Raw genomic sequence first — 19018 nt, 5'->3', positions numbered from 1 at the left:
TCGGGTGTCAATTGCCCGACCACGGATACGCTAAACCACAGATATAGGATCCATGGATAACTGGGTTTGAATTCAACCTGAGGACAACTTCAGCCATGCCCTTTTAATTCCACAATGCTCCCATGATATCTGTAAAGAAGATCCAAAGAAGGCCCAGGGAATGAATGAATGAAGGGGTTTTCTTTCATATCACCATCTCTGGGAGGGCTAAAAAGGGTTCTGCTTTACAGGCAAGCCCTGTTCTCCATGGATCCTCCTCCTTCATGGCCAGGAGGCACGTTGGTGCTGGCCCTTTCTGGCCCTCTTCATGCAACCTCACTTAGTGACTTGGACAACTATGGAGCAAGAGAGGGTGGAGGGGGAGAAAAATGACACAGCACCGACAAAATGAAGGCAGAAAGCGGGGGGAGGAAGAATTCCCCAGGTGCTGGTAGATTTATCTCAATGTTGTTATTGGTATATTTTCACAAAATAGTTTTGGTGTTGCCTATGTGCTAACAACCAAAAAACCAGCCCACTGACTTCTATCAGAGGTTTTTACTTTTTAATGGCATATTAGATAGATAGATACCCATGGTCAGCTTATAAAACAACTAAAAATGGTAGAATAAAGAAATCCTACAAAAGATTAACAGTTGCTAGAAAATAACAAAACATCAGTCACATACAGTACCAATCAAAGACTTAACTAGCAATTGCTAACAAGAAATATAAATATAAACTAAAACTTCAGGAAGAACATACGCATGAAATAAAAAACTGACGTAACCACATAGCATTAGAGCAAATCTTCACCACCTTATATGTAATAGATGGAGATTGATCTGTCCAAAGATAAGAGACACAAAAGTCTTCTGAGCATCCTGGAAAGGGTGCCAGACAAGGAGATATCAGGGAGGGTCTTAACTCTCTGTAAAACAGACAAGGGGGGAGCAATACATGTTGGATGGTTTCAATCTCCCTAAACCACAAGGGCAGATTCTATCTTCCCTAGGTATACTCTTTATTCTCCCCGCCTGCACAACCGACGGGAGCAGGTCATACCTTGCTCTAAAGCAGGGCTGGGGAACATTGGCCGTCCAGCTGTTTTTGATTTGGGATCGTGGAAAGCTCGTGTTGCTTTTCATTATCCAGGATTCTCTGCTTCAGAGCCTGTAGAGCTCAACAAAACCAGATAATCCATGGAGAATCCCAATGAAAGAATTTTAGCATGGATTGCCTGGGCCCAAGAAGATTGAAAACTATCAGCCAAAATGGCCAAAATCCATCCTTGAGGAAAGAAGTTTATCCTAAGCCAAAATGCTAGGATCAACATCCAAGCTCTAGCCTCAATTCTCAGAACACCCAGATCAAATCTCAACGTCACAGAATGAGCACATCTTGGTGCTCTTAGTATTGTCCTAAGAAATTGATTTTGCACAGCCTCCAGGGGTTTATAAGAAGGATAGGGGCCCAACTGCGTGCCATACAGTGACTGACTCCTAGCTTTGGTCTCCCTGGCTTCTCCGAGAGAGGGCTGAGAGAAATTCCTGCCTTCAGCCTTGGAGAAGCCGCTGCCAGTCTCTGTAGACAATACTGAGCTAGATGGACCCATGGTCTGACTCAGTATATGGAAGTGTCCTAGGTTCCTAAGAGGACAGCATCCAACAGGGATGCTTTCGACCAGTGTTTCTCAATGTTTTTGGAGTCAAGGTACATTATTCATCCACAGTTTCCTGGACCAGAAGTTAGTGAGGGAGTTGCACTCCTCAGCCCCACCCCCACCCCCACCCCCAGGCACCTCCCAAAAAACAATTTTGGGCAGTTCTCTGGAGCTCATTTCCAGGTGGCTCTCTCCTGGATAAAGTGTGAGATGAATGTTATCCAGCAGCAAGGGCTGCCTGCAGATGAGCTCCGGAGAGGTCCCGGTGGCCCCCGCCAGCCCAAAATTGGTTTTTTGGGGGGTGATTTTTATTAGTGATGCCTCATGGACTGGTACCCAATGCCTCACAAACCGGCACTGGTCCACGGACCAGTGGTTGAGAAAGAGTTGTTTAGACTTAATGGAGAATTACACAGAGAAAGCACAAGTGTGTTGGTGTGTTGAAGTATTTGTGGCTTTGGAGATTACAAACTTGGTTCCGGGGTGTCCAGCATCTGCCACATTCATTCTGAACTCTAACTTGAGCGAGGTGCAATTCAGCATTGGCTGCTAGGTGCCATCCACCAAAGTGAGAAGCACAGAGATTTGCATAGACCAGCTTGCCTACCAGTGGGAGGAGAAAGGTGTGTGGGTCTGCTGGCCCTCCCCTCCGCTCTGCTCTTTGGTGGCACAGGCTTGTATGTGGGCTTCTTGTATTTTACTGCGGATGACACTTGCCCTTGGCTAGCAGCAGCAGCTGCTCCTGCTCCCAAGACTCCAGGATGCGAAGGGCACTTGCAATAGGGGGCTCCCAGCACCAAGGCCCTGATCAGGCCCATAGGCAGCCTTAATGTACACCCTGGGACATCCCCTGGCTACGGGTCCCTGCTGCTCCCATGGCAGCTCTTGTGGAGAAGTGCCAAAAGATAGTCGGCCATTTCCACCGGGGTGAAAAGGCTCAGCATATGCTGAAAGAGAGGCAGCTTGAGCTGGACCTACCTGACCTACCTGAACACCTGATCCCTTTGCAGGTTCCTACCCAGTGGAACTCAAACGTTCTTCTCCAGGAGGGTTTGGTTGGGGGGGGGCGGTTCTCCTCCATGCTGTGCCTCAGGAGAGGCAAAGAGATTTGATTTTCTAATGTGCTTTTCTCTGCAGTGAGTGTAATAACGATCTGGTTTTCCTGGATCTCAGATGGACAAAAGCAGTACCTGGGTGCCTTCCTTCCTTCCTTCCTTCCTTCCTAGAGCTCTGGTTTGGTGGTCTGTGTGTGAGATGGTGTTGTGGAGAGAAAGGGACTGTGGCAGCTCAGCTCTATGTGTCTGTGTGTAATATTTCTTGGTGATTGCTGTGATGAGCTCCATGTATGGCCTTGAGACTGACTTGTGCTGCACTCACTGCTCTGCTCTGCTCTGCAATCTGAATTCTTCTTTGCACTTAGATTAGAACACTCTCTATCTAGGGTTACCTTTGAGGATGATCAGGAAGCTACAGCGGGTCTGGAGTGCGGTGGCTCGCCTACTCATGGGTGCCAGAAAATATGACGGGGTAACACCTCTCCTGCAGTCATTGCACTGGTTGCCTATTCGCTTCCGAGTTCAATTTAAGGTCCTGGTTCTGACCTTCAAAGCCTTGCAGGGCTTGGCGCCTGTCTACCTACAGACCCGCCTCTCCCTTTCCAGTTACATCCCATCCAGTTAGTTCATCTCAGATGGCCCTTTTGTCGGTCCCTGATTTTCGAGAGGTTCGGGGCTCTAGGACCTGGGAAAGGGCATTTTCGGTTGCTGCCCCACTTCTTTGGAACACTCTTCCCCTTCAGATCCATCTAGCCCCTTCCTTACTGATCTTCAAATCTCTATTGAAGACTTTTCTTTTTCACCAGGATTTTGCCCTGTAGTTTACTTATTTGGTTTTTGTTAGTTACTTTAGTTTTTAATTTAGAATGTAATTTTTAATGTTGCCTTGTTTGCATGTTTTTGTGCACCGCCCGGAGTCTTCGGAGTGAGCGGTGTAGTAATTGTTTCAAATAAATAAACAAACAAACAAATAAATAAATAACAGGCTTCCGGGGGCACCAGAGTGGGTTGAGCATGGTGGGTGCTACCCACCACTCAACCCACAGAGCAATTGGGAAATCAGGTGGTTTTTAATGATTTCTTTTTAATTGTGTCAGAGTCATTTCAGTTCATTGCCCGATTGAGCCAGATAGAATTACATCTGGTGAGAGCTAGTCTCTCCGTTGGTTTTCTGGGAGGACTAGTCTTCCCATTGGTCAGCCTTTTCCTTCCCACTGTCAGCAAGGTGCCATTCGCATTTCCAATGTCTTCTTTGTGGTTTTATTGCTGTGTTACAGTCCTATAACATTGCATGTGTGCCATGCAAAAATAGCTGTATTTTCCTATTGTGGAATTTTCTTTGGGCAAGCTAATAAAGACTGCTCCCCCTGCTGGTGGCTTTGCGCAACAAACAGCTTCAATCCTTTATTTACCTTTTCAATGCCATCTGCCCAAGCCGAAGCATTTTATTGAAGCACCAGTAACGTTAAGCCCGTTAAATTAACGGACGCTAGTAGACCGCTATTGCATCCCACATAGTCCGCTATTGAGTCCAGCATAGTCCCTGCTTTGCACCCTGTCCTCATGGTCCCCGCTTTGCTCCCCTTTATCCTAGTAACTTTGAGCCCGTTACATTAACGGGCGCTAGAAGAGGTGGGGTCTGACTCAGTCTATGGCAGCTTCCTATATTCCTATGCAAGACTACTCCTTTCCTTCTCCTGGAGACTTGGAGCCTGGGGCCAACCCCAGCCCTGAAGGGGTGGCCGGGCTAGTCCCAAGGAGCACAACCCAAAAAAAGCAAAAGAGAATTTGAAGGCAGGGGGTCTGTGGGCATGGCCTACTGAAGGGCACGCACGGTGGCCGAGCCTCACCTGTCTCCCTCCTCCCCACGCGGCGGCACTTCCAACGGTCGCTGACCGCCGCCGCCACCACCACCAACAACCCCCGGCCGTGGAAAGCATCCGCTGCCGTGCGCTGCTCGCTTCTTCTGCCTGCCACTCTGGCTCGTTCCACTTTCGCTGCCCGGCCGCTGTTTGCTGGCTGGCTTGCTCCGCGCCTGAGAGCCCCCCAGCCTCTGAGAGCCCCCCAGCAGCAGGAGGAGCCGGCAGCAGCTTATTATTGTTCAGCCAGCGCTCCACTCCGCTCACTCGCTCGCTCGCTTTACCCCTGGCTGGCCGGGGTTGCACCGGAGAGCAGCTGCCGCTCTGCCTCGGAGAGCCGCTCAGCTGGAGCAAGCCCAGCTGCTCCCCGCTCCCAACAGCGGTCGGCTCATTCCGCGGCCGGCCTCCGCGGCTGGGCTGCACCCGCCGCCTTGCCTCTGCCATCCCCGTAGACAATTTTTGGCCTGCCGCTCTCCTCAACATGGCCGCCTAGTGCCAGCAGCCATATCTTCCTCGGACGTTCTGGGCATGCGCTCCGCGTATGCCCAGAACAGCCAAGGAAGACACGGGCGCAGAGACACGGGCGCACGCCTTGGCTCTTTATTATAGAGGATCTAGCACATAATCTTGGAAGTGCCATGAAGAGAAGAAAAAAATCTTCTTTTCTGAGGGAATTATGTGACTTTCATTTCTCAGCACTGTTGATAATATGCTTGCAGTCCTATTGCTAACTATCTGGTTTTGCTGGATCTCAGGTGCAGAAAGGCAGGATTTGGGTGCCTGCCTTACTTGAGTTGTGGTGTGTGTGGAGTGGGGTGGGGTGGGGTGTGTTGACCCAGAAACAACAGCAAAAAAGTTAGGGTTGAATTTTTCCTGGACTAGTAACTTAGGGTTGACCTTCTGACCCAGGAAATATTCAACCCTAACTTCGGGTTGACCTACTGACAGCAGTCACCAGCATGGCCACCAGGAGGCAGCGTAGAGCACATGGGTGGCTGCTGGGCCTTCTCCATTCTGCCTCTTTTGACTTTACTCACTGCTGCATTATGCAGCTGGTGGGGGTGGCAGTGGTGGCAGCAGGATTCTCCCTCCCTCCCTCCAAGCCAAGAGCTGATGCCCCAAGCGGAAGGAAACTCCGAGCATCTGCCTGGCTCCCCCCAGACTCTCTTCTTTTAGTAACAGCAGGTCTCTCCGCCCCTCACTTCCACTGGCTCTCGTTCCTGTTCTTGGAGAGGAAGAGACCCAGAAGGGGTGGATGGAGGGAGGATGCTGCTGGCTGGAGATGAGTGTGGAAGGTCAAGAACAGTCCAGTTTTTTAAAAAAAGAAGTTACAAACTTAGATGGAAATCCTGCACCCTTTTCTAGCTCCATTATGGGGGTGGGAGGGAGTGTCCCAGTAGTGGGTTGTGAAGAGCCTGCAGCTTTTGCAGATGGCTCCGCAGGAACTCCCCCAGGAGTGACTCCATGAAGGGCAAGTCCCCCAAATGGAGGTTCTGGAAAGAAACTGTCACATACAGCCAGCTCCAGCTCCAGCTCCCGCGGGACTTCGCAGACTTCCCGCCAGACCTCGGGGAGGCTTGGAGACGAGATCTTGGCCAAACCTGAGATCTCACGAAGATTGCTCTGTCTGCTGGGGGATTTATAACAGGCAGGTGGCCTGAGATGAGAGGCCAGACTGGGAGGAGGGCTCAGAAGCAAAAGAGCCCTATGACCCCTGGGAGAGCTGGCAGTAGGTGAATGAGGGGTTTGTGAACATAACAAGTCCCTCTGCGGAGGCTAAGGTCCCAGTTCCAACAATTCTCTGAGGCCCGCCTGCCCCAAAAGCCCCAAGTCGGGAGTCGAGAGTGCACACCTGAAGAGGGACGTGGGGCTATGCTTACAGGCTTACAATCTCACGTCCAAGCCAGACACATCTTGTATGAAAGGAAACTGCCCTTCCGACCACACTACCCCGCACCTTAAGGGTCCCAGTGAATATGGGCTTGTGGGCCAGCCCCCACCAACAGGCACAGTTACCATCCACATCCCCAGTCAGCTGGTGTGACTCCACAGACCAAGACATGGGTGACAGAGCATTCCTTCCTCCCCAAAGTTTTGCCCAGCAGCCAGGCGAGATTTTGCCATTTGGCAGCAAGCCGGCTGTCTTCCCGATGGATTATTGACTTGTGCTGTAACCAATCAATGGTAGCCAGCTTTCATTCCACAAGACGGCGTCCCACCCCTCTCTGTTTCTTTTTCCATTCCAGGTCTGAGGACTGCAAAGCAGAAGGAAGGAAGGAAGGAAGGAAGGAAGGAAGGAAGGAAGGAAGGAAGGAAGGAAGGAAGGAAGGGCGGAGGCCAGGAACCATTGAGTAGAGGGCCTTCCTCCACCCAGCCCAGGACATTCCCCAACACTTGCTGGCTTGCCATGATGCTCTGCTCTAGATGAGCTTCCGTGGGCTGGATCACCAGCCCTCCTCACACGATGAAATCTAAGATTGGCTGCTGTCTTTGACTTAGCAGATCCCCATTTCTGTCATCCTGATTCCATGCCTTTGGTCTTGTGTTCCAGACAGCAATCATGTGCAGGCTCTGCAAAGTTTTTGCTCAAATTCCAAGCGCAGTGATCTCACCCTACAGAAGCTCCTGTAGGTGCCTCTTGGCCAAGTTAGCCTCTTGGCCAAGTTAGCAGGGCTAGCTATTTTACTTGGTATGTTAAGAAGGTGCAAGATACAGAAACACAATATTGATGCAAAACAAAGAATTCATGGGACTGCAAAATCATTTTTTACTATGAACATTTTGCCTTTCCATTATCAAAATGATGTGGTCGCTATGAGGCGACACTGACTTGACGGCACTTAATCCATCAATCAAATGCGTGCAACAAAGAAGCAGTTCTTTTCTGCCCGCATTGCTTCTGCAAGTTCACATTCAGCAGAGTTGTCTCGAGTTGTGAAAGGGCTAGTGCATGGCCCTCCCCCCTTGAATGAGTATTTGGATCCATCAGCTACCCGTTGTGACATTTCAAATGAGATCTTTGCAGATGAAAACTCTCTTCATCGAACTGAACTAGACTCTACAGGTACTGCAGAGCCTACTGTAGAGGTGTTCAGCAGTTCCTCTTGCACAGTGAAATTGGATCATTTTCCATTTGTGAGCGCAGAGCATGTGGACAACCTGCTTGGGACACTTCACTTGAATACTTGTTTTCTTGATCCTTGCCCAACATGACTTATACAATCTAGCAAGGAGGTTATTGGAGAGGGTCTTGGAAGCATCATTAATACTTTTTAATGGCAGGATGCCTCCTTGCCTCAGGAAGGCCATGATTAGACCACTGTTGAAGAAACCTGCATTGGATCCCATTCTAGGCTTTTCTCCAACCTCCCATGGTAGGGCAAGCGGATTGAGAGAGGGTAGTGGCATCTCGGCTCCAGGCAGTCTTGGAAGAAGCAGATGATCTGGGCCCATTTCAAAATGGCTTTCAGGTGGGCTGTGGGGTTGTGAAGGCCTTGATTGGCCTGTTGGGTGATCTCCAATTGGGAATCGACAAGTTGAGTATGACCCTGTGGAACCTTTTGGATCTCTCTCAGATCCTTTTGATATCAGTGAATCATGGCACCTCCTGGAGCGCCTGAAGCGGTAGGGAGTGAGAGGCACCGCTTTGCAGTGGCTCCACTCCTACTTCTCATGTAGGTCCCAGATGCTGTTGCTTGGAGATTGTTGCTCTTCCAAAGGAGAGCTATTGTATGGGATTGCACAGGGCTCCCTTCTATCCCCAATGCTTTTTAATATCTACATGGATCGGTGCGGGGAAATCGTCAGGGATTTGGTGCAGGCTGTTACCCATATGCTGACACCCAAACCTCTTTCTCCATTTCAACTTCATTAGGAAATGGCCCAACTTCCCGAGAGACTTACCTGGAGTCCGTGATGAGCCGGATGAGGGAGAACAAACTGAGGCTGAATCCAAGGAAGACAGAGGTACTCGTGGTGGGAAGGTGGGACTTAGGAAGTGGCTCAGATCTGCCTGTTTTGGATGGGGTTACACTCTCCCATAAAGAGCCCGTATGTAGTCTGGGGGTACTTCTGGACCCAAGCCTCTTCCTGGTCTCTCAGGTTGAGGCAGTGGCCAGGAGGCCTTTCTGTCAGCTTAGGCTGATACGCCAGCTCCGTCCATTCCTGGAGATAGACCACCTGGAAACAGTGGTGCATATGCAAGTAAGATCCAGACTGCACTAGTGCAATGCACTGTACATTGGACAGTTTTTGTCTGTAGTATGCCGAATATATGTAGAATACAGCAGCCAGGCTGCTCTCTGGGGCTTGGGCCCAAGATATTAAAGGAAATGCCACCTTCTTCATGAACCCTGCTGCTGCCTATTCAGATCATCTGGGGAGGTTCGGTGGCAGTTGCCACTGGCTCAGCTGGTGCTGACCTGAAACAGAGCCTTTTCTAGGGTTCCCCAGGACTTTGGAATGTGCATCCTAACTAAATACAGTTGTTCTATATTTCTTTTTCTTCTCAGCATCTTTCACCAACTACAAATGAAAAGATTCCTAAGTCAATGCAAACACTACACTGTGCTGCCAACAGAGTGTAGCCCGTCAAGCTCGTCACTCCCACCCCAATATCTCAACTGCCTAAAATCACAAAAAATCTCAGTCATCAGCTCTGATTCTAAAAAAGGTGATTTTGGTATTTGCAGACCCTAAGCTTGCACAGTGACTTCCGGGCCAAAGCAGGGAACATGACGCTCCCAACATAGACTCGCGAGACCGCTCCATTCCCAACAAGAGAGACACCAGAGAAGTCACACCAAGATCACCCTCCAATCCTGAACATGACTCCAACCCAGCTCAAATGGAGGATTATACCATCAACCCTAGCTGGTCTTCTCAACACCGACTGCCTCCGGACTGAAAAGCATCCCCTGCATGATACTGACTATATAGAAGAGACCCTATGTGATACCAACGCTCTCCGGATCACAGGGAATCCCTTCACCATCTCTACTCTCCTAAACGCTATTCCATAGGATCCAGTGCATTGCTACTGAGAACGTCGACATTGAGACTACTCTCCATCTGATCATGCCTGATCATTCCACTTACATCTTCGATGACAGATCTGTCATTGATGATAGAGAACGCTATCTCCACCCTTGCTCTTGGGCTCCACATCGAAACCAATATCCGGGGAGATTGGACTATCCAGACTCTCGGACCCAATCACACTCTCCTCAGCACTGCAGGTCTTGGTCTCAGTCAAGAGATAAGAGAACTCAACCACCTAAGCAGCTGGACTTTGACCTCCTACCACTGGATTCCTCGACTGAAGAATCCGCCTCAGATGCAGAAACAACCCTGGACATCGCATCGGGTTCCACACCTTCAAATCTAATCAAAGATCCAAAGCCTCTGCCTCCCTCGGAGTACCTGAAGCTCTTCACTGACCAAGTGGCCTATATGGCTACCTCTTTAGGTATCCAGGTTAACAAACCTCCTAAATCTCCTCCTGATCCCATTTTTGGGCCAACTGATGCTGGAACTTTGCACTCTTTCTTCCTACCACTGAACTCTGCTTGAATGGACATTGTCAACACTTGCTGGGCATTTTTGCCACCTGCCTCTCAGAAGCTGGAAGGTTTTTTACAAGGTTCAAGCCAGGGACAATCAGTTCCTTCTGTGCCATCCTACTCCTCACTCCATTATAATGGAATCTGCTCAGTCCTGTTCAAAGAACAGAATCCATTCAGCAGCATCTGACACAGAAGGCAGAAAAGCAGATGCCCTTGGGCCTGTCCCCTTTCCAAACAGCTCCTCCATATACGTCTCGCCATGCCACTGACTGTTCATTCAATGTTCGCTGCAGCAACTCCGCACTGGCACACGTGGATGTGTTCATCTACATTGGCACCTGGAACAAGAAGAAGAGGAGAGAATTTGACCTTTTGATGGCCAGGCTCTTGTTGGAAAGGAGACAAAATGGAAAGGAGACAAAAACTGAAAAATATGGCAAGACCTATGACCTCCCAACGACCTGCCTACAATTCCTCAAGGGGCAACAAATCCTCTCCTTCTTCTTTTGCTATATCATTTTGTCCTTCCAGCTACTCTCAATCAACTAACCGTTCCTTTCGTCCTTCTAGGACCTCCCTATTTCAGAAAAGACAGGACTCCTTCGTAAAATCACAACCTTCCAAATCTCATCCACCAGTGCATAGCAAGTGCTCGGGACTCAAGCAGCTGCAAATATTATTCTTTGAAGCACTCCACACACAAATCGGGCATTGCCTCTAGCTTATCTCCATGTATTTCTGGGTTTTTAAAATGCTGCTTTTAATGAGATTTTCTGAAAACACCAGAGCAAATAGGGAGAGGAATTGACGTAGAATCATTCTCATGATAAGAGGGAAATAATCTTTTAGGAATGCAGATAGAGGCTTTAGAAATCTCTCTCCCCACCCCGCCATTGGCTAGAAGGAAAATACGGAGGCACGCGATGTGAACTTGCACCAAAAGAAAACCTGAGAGCAGAGGGGAGGGGCTGCTTCCCTCCTTGTCGCGAGTGTGATTCGAAGTGTCTTCACTCAACATTGACCCTGAAGCATGAAGCCAGGTGCGAATAACTCCCTGGCCTTCCAGGGTTTTTTAACGGCTTTACATGTTTTCATTGTTCATGGTTTTAGACTGTTTTTAAAATTGTTTTGTAAGGATTGTTTTTAAAAGTGCCTAGGTAATGAGAGCAGCAGTAGCCATCTTGCTGCCCCTCGGGCATCCAAATAATCTGCCCATTGAGGGAACTGCCTGACCTTGCCTCATGGAAGGACCGCCCTTACCTGTCATCACTGCTCCATTAAGGGTGTGGAGAGCTCACTTTACATAGGCCTCTGGATTAAAGGCAGCAAAGTTAGTTGTCCTGTGTGTCCATCAGGTTAACATGTTCCTTTTGTGATATAGTCTGGGATCCTGTGTAACTTTGTGGCAAAGTTTGTGTGAGATGTCTATGGGTGGTTTTGTTTGATTTGAAAACCAATCTAGATCCCATACTTTACAATAGCCTGCTGCAATGTGTTCATTTTTGGAAAGGTTGACGTCCTGACCCCCAGTTCATTCTTGTGCTGAAGTGTGTGTGTGTGCTTCCTTCCTTCCTTTCCTGATTGAGCATGTCCTGGGCTTCACTGAGTCCACTGAGTCACTCTTAGGGGGCAGAAGTCAGGGACTGGATTGTGTCCAAGTACCTTGTTTTAAACTATTAAGCCAAGCTCACAATGCTTGGAATTCATTACAATGGGAAGCTTGAGATTCCCACTTTAGCCTTCTGGAGGGGATGTCTGGCCAGTTTCCCAACATAGCACCAAATGAAGGATGCCCAGAAGCCACATGTGTGGTCACACATGGGTGGTGAAGGGGAGCAGGAGAACATTTGCCATCCATGGGTGCTCTTTCTGGGCCTTTCTGACTGAACGCCATCAGGTATAGAGATAGAATGCAAGCACATATCATAGGAACACAGGAATATAGGAAGCTGCCATATACTGAGTCAGACCATTGGTCTGTCTAGCTCAGTATTGTCTACACAGACTGGCAGCAGCTTCTCAAAATCTGCAGTGAGGAATCTCTCTCAGCCCTATCTTGGAGATGCTGCCAGGGAGGGAACTTGGAAGCTAGATGCTCTTTCCAGAGCAGCTCCATCCCCTAAGGGAAATATCTTACAGTGATCACACATGTGGTCTCCCATTCATAGGCAACTGTGGCAGACCCTGCTTAGCTAAGGGGAAAAGTCATGCTTGCTACCACATGTGGTCTCCCATTCAAATGCAACCAGGTTGGACCCTGCTTAGCTAGGGGGCCAGGCCATGCTTGCCACCACAATACCAGCTCTCTTTGCTAGACCAGCTCTCCTCAATATGCAAGAACATCTATGCAAGAACATAGCCTGGGACTCTAGTCCGATTTAGAATGGGCCCCATCCATATGTGCTTCTATCCATTCTGAAAATAAAGCCCACCGCTCCAGAACCTGTGAAGTAGGCCTAACCTACTTCACAGGGTTGTTGTGAGGAGAAACTCAAGTATGTATTACACCGCTCTGGGCTCCTTGGAGGAAGAGCGGGATATAAAATGTAAAAATAAATAAAATACATGGGAGCACTCTCTGCTGTAAGATATTCTCCTTCAGGTAGGGGTGGGCAACCTTGGCTGTCCAGCTGTTGAGGAACTACAACTCCCATCATCCCCAGCTTAAATAAATTGTGATTGGAGTTCCTGGTATCGTTTCTGAAAATGCCCTTTCTTTATGTCCCTGGGGACCTTTTTCATTGTGATTTCTGCTACCACGGCCTGATTTTGATCCAGGGAAAGTAAGCAGCTTCTTCCAAAATCTGGCATCATCTCCTTTATGCACATTTCTCCTATGATCATTGGACTGACTTGAGCAACTCAGATTCTCAGGGGAGACACGAGCTGGAAAGCAAGCCAATGACCGTAAGGCAAATTTGTATCGGGGGTGTCACTCTGTGGCTCCAAAGGATTGAAGAGCCGACATGGAAGGTCCCACCCTGTTATCTGATGGGTTCAGAAAGCTCGCTCCTCAAGAGAGAGCTTACCATGGCCCGGGCTCTGTGCTTTGTCGCCAGACCCCGGCCCCCAAGAATACACGGACAACAAATGTAGTGGGTAAAAAGGGTCACAGCTTTATTGATAAACTATAATTGGATTAGCGGACTGGATAGGGTTAAGCCCACCTCCCCAAGACAGTGCGGGGCCTAGCAATGACTGGGTTTGGACCACCGCATCCTCCCCCGTGCCTTGCTTGGGCGACACATCCTGGCTCAGGAAGGCAGCAGGTGGAAAACCTCCCTTCCCTTCATGGCCAACCCCCACGGGGGCCTGGATCCTTCTAGGTCTTCACACACCCCGGACCACACAGCCCATGGCTATGTGAAGCACCTGAATTATGTTTCATGGCGAATCGTCCTCCCTGGGCCGCACAAACCACAAGGGAACGATTGACCAATCACCCGTTTTGACTGTCCAAGGGTGCTCACCGATGTTCCATCCCATCTACTTACCACTCATCCCGCACTGTCAATGCCAAGCCGTGACCTAACTATCTGACCATTGATGCTAGGGTAGCAGAATGGAGTAGGCGGGGAAAAAACCCCAACATGGCCAATGCGTTGGGAGCCAAAAATTCCTACTTGGCCCCCAAGGAGGGCAACCAGCCTCTAGACTCGCTCTACTCCTAGGGAAAGGAGGGTGGAGGAATCGTGCTCCAAACTGATCCTTCGGGGTGGGGAGCTGCCGGAGCAGCAACCTTAGCCCCGCCCACCAGATGCTGAGGCCCAATCAGGAGCCTCTTGGGGCCCGTGCTAGGGAGCTGGGACAAATCGCCTTTCCCCCAGCACGAGGCCAAGGGAAGGGGCATTCTTGCCCTTCTCAGTTATTACTCAGGTAAGGGAGTAGAGGACACTTTTAAAATTTGCTTCCAGGCCAATGACAAAGAATCTATTTCTATTGTCTATTTATGCTTCAATCAAGGTCCAAAATATGTCTTTCTCTACCCAAGAACATAGTCTGGAACTCTGGGATGGTTTAGAGACTGGCCCCGTTCATATGCGGTTTCATCCAACAAGAAGAAAATGCACCCTCTGTAACAAATAAAATGAAGCAGTGGAAGAGGGTGGTATATCCTCCCAATGGCCATTTATTGCCTTTCATTTTTCATTCTTTTTTGAGATTAGCTAACATTTATTATAGTCCACGACCAGAAAACAAAAACAGAAACAAAAAGAAAAAATATATACAATTACAGGAAATGAATGCAACTTATGGCAACTTACATTGCATGAATTTGTGGTTTTACGTTTACTTTAAATCATGGATCAAGCTTGGTCTCATGCCATTGAGGTCAACCTTGACCTCATGTCATTGGCTCTGCTCAGGTATCACCTCATCCAGTGGAGGAGTTCCATTTCGACCACAGCCAATGAGTGTGAGCAGATTTGCATGGTGGACCATTCCTCAGTTCCTGGGGGATGTAAGAAAGAAGGAAGATTCCAGACAGATCTACACACCTGCCTCACCTTTCACCACCATGCCCTGGTCCCTGTTTCTCCTCACGTTTCTCAGTTATGCCTCAGGTAAGGGTGTGGAGGATGCAGTTTGCATAACCTGAAGCACAGACCGCAGAGCAATTGATGCTCTGTATTTAAGGGAGAAACCTAGCGATGATGTGCTATCTCAGAGCAGGGAGAAGGTACTAAGGCCATGATTGCTGTTTTGTGTTTCTTGTAAAGGTGTCAGGACACAGCCAACGGTGAATCAGCTGGCCACTCAGTCCGTGTCCCTGGGCCAAACCGTTAAACTATTCTGCACAAGACACAGTGGTAATAACTGGGGTGACTACTTCTACTGGCATCAACAGAAGCCTGGACAGGCCCCTCGCCTTCTGATTTACGACAGATCGGTTCACTGGGTCTGCGTCAGGGAATACTGGCTATTTAACCATCACAAACATCTAGGCTGCAGATGAGACCAATTATTACTGTGGGGCCAGGGAGCGGAGTACTGCTGTGTATCACAGTGGCACAGGCGAATGAGGAACTGAGACAAAAACCTTCATTCCTCCTTCTCAAAGTGAGGGCTCCCTAACCTGAATGTGTTCTGTGCCTGCAACTGTCTCCTTTAAAGGGGTTCTGCTTTGCCTTGTGCCACTCAGGGCCAAAGTGTGCATATGGTTAAATGCAGAAACCCTGGTCACATATTGAGGTCATTCACACAATCCAAAACTGTGTTCTACTTGGGTTTGGGAGCTATCTGTGCTCCCAATTTCTGGTTTTGGAGAAGCGATTGTGTGGAAGTAAGGTAGGAGGAAAAGCTACCCAGGTTTTCCTCCAACCTTGCTTCCACACAATTGAAAATTGGGAGTACACACAGTTCCCAAATCCGGGTAGAACCCAGGTAGAAGGAGGTTGTTATTTGAACAATCAATCAATCAATCAATCAATCAACCAATGTATGTATCTTTAAAAAAAAATTGCAGTTGCCTGGCTCTCTCAATTGCAAAGGAAATTAACATTTATGTAATGATTGTAAGGCGTCCGTACATGTGGAGGAAAATCAAAGTCCTTGGTGGTTACGTTCTCAAAATGTGTTTAAATAGGACTTGTATGGCTATTTATTTATTCATGACATCTATGAATCATCTCTGAAGATCAAAAAACTCCAAAAGGTGTTTAGCATACACAGCAAATTTTGTGTTCTGTTTCTTTATTTGAATCCTACATTGCTATATAGCTTAGATTTGAAAAATATTTCATCTCTTCACCTACATTACCTTGCAGAAGCTGCGAACAGTCTGTATAGAAAGGAGTAAGCTAGATGGACCAGTGGTCTGATTTAATATAAGGCAGCTTCCTATGTTCCTAGAGGAACACGTATTTTCAGAGAGGTTATGAAGCTCCAAGCCACCTAATGGCACAGTGGGGAAGGAACTTGCCTAGGGAGCCAGAGGTTGCCTGTTCGAATCCCCACTGGTATGTTCCCTAGACTATGGAAACCACCTCTATTGGGCGGCAGCAATATAGGAAGGTGCTGAAAGGCATCATCTCACACAGTGTGGAAGATGGCAATGGCAAACCCCTCCTGTATTCTACCAAAGAATAGAATACCAAAGAATAGAATACCAAAATATTCTATTCTACCAAAGAATAGAATACCAAAGAAAATCACACAGTGCTCTATGGTTGCCAGGGGTCGCCACCAACTTGACGGCACAACTTTATGAAGCTCCAGCAGAGCCAATGATCACAGAACAAATTTGCATCAAGGGGCTTTTCTTCAGCGATGGAGGATTTAAGGAAGGAAGGGGGAGATCCCGCATGATTCTCTGTTGACTTCAGGCAGTTAAACTGCTCTAGAGAGCTCACCATGGCCTGGACTCTGTTATTCTTGATGCTTCTCCATTACTGCTCAGGTAAGGGAATGCAGGGCCCGCATCACATTGCTCTCTGACCACAAAGCAATTTATCTTCAGTATTCATCGGGAAAATGGTTATGTGATATATGAAGGCAGCATTAATGTACCGATATCTTGACTGTTGGTTTGTCTTTTTTGTAAAGGTGTCCATTCCCAGGCAAGTGTGAAACAGCCTGCCTCCCAGTCTGCGTCCCTGGACCAAACAGCAAAACGAAAAGCATGAAAAGCACGAAAAACTGTACGAAAAGCAGTGGTGGTCGCTGAGTCAGCTTTTACTGATGTCAACAGACATCTGGACAGGCCCCTCGCTTTGTGCACTGTAGTGGTTGCAGCAGAGGAGAAGAGATCCCAGCTCGGTTCACTGGTTCTGCCTCTGGAGACAACGGCTATTTAACCACCACCAATATCCAGGCTGAAGATGAGGCTGATTATTACTGTGCTATCTGGTATAGCACAGTGGTAGAGCAGAATGGGGAACTGAGAGAAAAACCTTCCCCTGTCTTCCCCTGAGCGGAGAAGAGAATCAGAGCTTCCCTTGCAGTTTTCCCAGAGGTGTACCGAGGTGATTTTGGAGCCTGGAACTGAAGGCCTTTGGAGCTCCCCCCCCCTGCAAGTTAAGCACCATCCCTTACACACACACACACACACACACCATGACACATGCAGTATCATCTACACATGGGTTCTTTAGAATGGAAACAGAAATTGAACTCACAAGAATGTATGACTAAAAAACAATTATATTTATGCAAATATGCATTAGCAGGAACATTTCAGCACGCGGAGTAACATATTTCCATCATACATATTTCTTTCCCCACTCCCCCCATTGTCTTTAAAGCAGAAGTCAACTCCGGTGCAGGCAACAGTCATGCTCGGTCGCCTGAAAAACAATGGGCCAGGATAGACTAAAAAGGATGTTGGGGCCCCCAGGATGTGTGGAGGCCTTAGAGTTTACCCAGAAATCCAGGGGTAAGAGTGCCTCTGAATGTTCCCTCAGATCTTTTTCATCAGTGTGCGGAATGAGTTTTCTTCCGAGTGGAAGAATCAAGGCAGTGTGCGCCTGATCAGCACACAAAAGTGGAATCCTTGTCCCCAGCCCAAGAAGACACGTAGACTTAGTATGGGTAAAAGGGCCACAACTTTATTAACTGTAACAAAAGACATGGCGGACTGGAACACCAGGTGATTAATCACCCTTAGAGAACAGTGCGGGCCAATAGGACCGGGTTAGAACTCTGACGTCCTACCCAGCACCTTACTGGGCGACACACCCTGGCTCGGGAAACGGGCAGATACGCCCCGCCCAATTCCTTCAAGCCAACCCCCCCTTTCGTAAGAGAGGATCTGGATACTTCAAGGTCTTCGCCCACCCCGGACCGCTCAGCCCAAAGGTTGGTGAAGTCCTGAAGCAGGTTTCATGGCAATCCATTCTCCCCGTACCACACAGGCCACAAAGGAGCGATTGACCAATCACCCTTTTAAATATCCAAGGGTGCTCACCAATGTTCTAACCCTCGAATTACCACCCCGCCCACACTGTTACTGCTATTGTGAACGGCCTAACTCTAATTACACACCTGGAACACAGAACGGAGTAGGCGGAAAAAACCCCAACAGTGGCCAATGCGTTGGGAGCAAAAAATTCCTACTCAGCCCCGTTGGGCGACCAGTCGCTAGAACCGCTCTGTACCAGGGAGGGAGGGAGGGGAATGCCTGGCCAAAACTGAGGAGAATGGGGCGGGGACCAGCTGATCCCGGCCAAAACCCCACCCCCTAACCCAAAGGGCCAATCGGCCCGCTTCTTGGGCCTCGTGCAGAGCGGGACTGGGACACACTCCCTCCCCTCTGCACGAGGCCAAGGGGAGGGGGATTTTTGTAGTCCTGAACACGTAATGTAGGTTCTCTCTCAGTCCATTGCTGCTGTCATCGGAGTCATGGGGAGGATGCAGTCCACCGAAGGATTCATAGAAGCCAGCCTTGAGAGTATCTCTGCTGTTCTCAAGCCTTTTCAGCTCCCCTTCCATCTCCAAGCAGTTTACATAGATAAAATATGAAAGACGGCTCCCAAAGGGTTCGCAATCTAAAAAGGAAGATGGTAGACCCCAGTAACAACACCGGGAGGAGGACAGTTGCTCCCCCCAATCAGCTAAATAGAAAAGAATCACTGAACAGAATTGATTGAACGGATCAGGACAGAGAAACAGAGATATGGCATGCTCTTAAAAGTGGCAGTAACAACAACAACAACATCAATAACAATAATAAGGATAATATCATTGAGGTAAAAAGAGCTCCGATGGATGGAGTAGGCTGTCCTTCTCTCCAACACGGTTTTGCAGATCTAAAATTCTGACCAAGAAGCAGAAGTCTGCAACAATAAAAGTGAGACCTCATGCAGATAGGGACCTATCTGTCCCGCAACCTCCCACCCACTGTGAAGCGAATGCATGGTTTATGGTTTTATTTGGGGAGAAGCATCTCCATCAGCAACA

General features: G+C 48.6%; 1 long non-coding RNA gene across 2 annotated transcripts; it reads left to right on the top strand.

The window, feature by feature from the left end:
• Positions 1-6819: 6819 nt before the first annotated feature.
• LOC128346530 (uncharacterized) lies at positions 6820-18204 on the top strand. Of its 2 annotated transcripts, none has more exons than XR_008317023.1 (4): positions 6820-8522; positions 9068-11160; positions 14488-14685; positions 16667-18204. It is a non-coding gene; the product is annotated as an uncharacterized LOC128346530 (long non-coding RNA). The 2 variants fall into 2 exon arrangements; XR_008317024.1 differs by lacking the exon at positions 16667-18204 and adding an exon at positions 14842-14906.
• The last annotated feature ends 814 nt before the right edge of the window (positions 18205-19018 follow it).

Source organism: Hemicordylus capensis, chromosome 2 (assembly GCF_027244095.1).
Source record: "Hemicordylus capensis ecotype Gifberg chromosome 2, rHemCap1.1.pri, whole genome shotgun sequence".
NCBI lineage: Eukaryota > Metazoa > Chordata > Lepidosauria > Squamata > Cordylidae > Hemicordylus > Hemicordylus capensis.
Note: the sequence above shows the minus strand (reverse complement) of the source record. Positions and strands in the feature narration are given on the sequence as shown.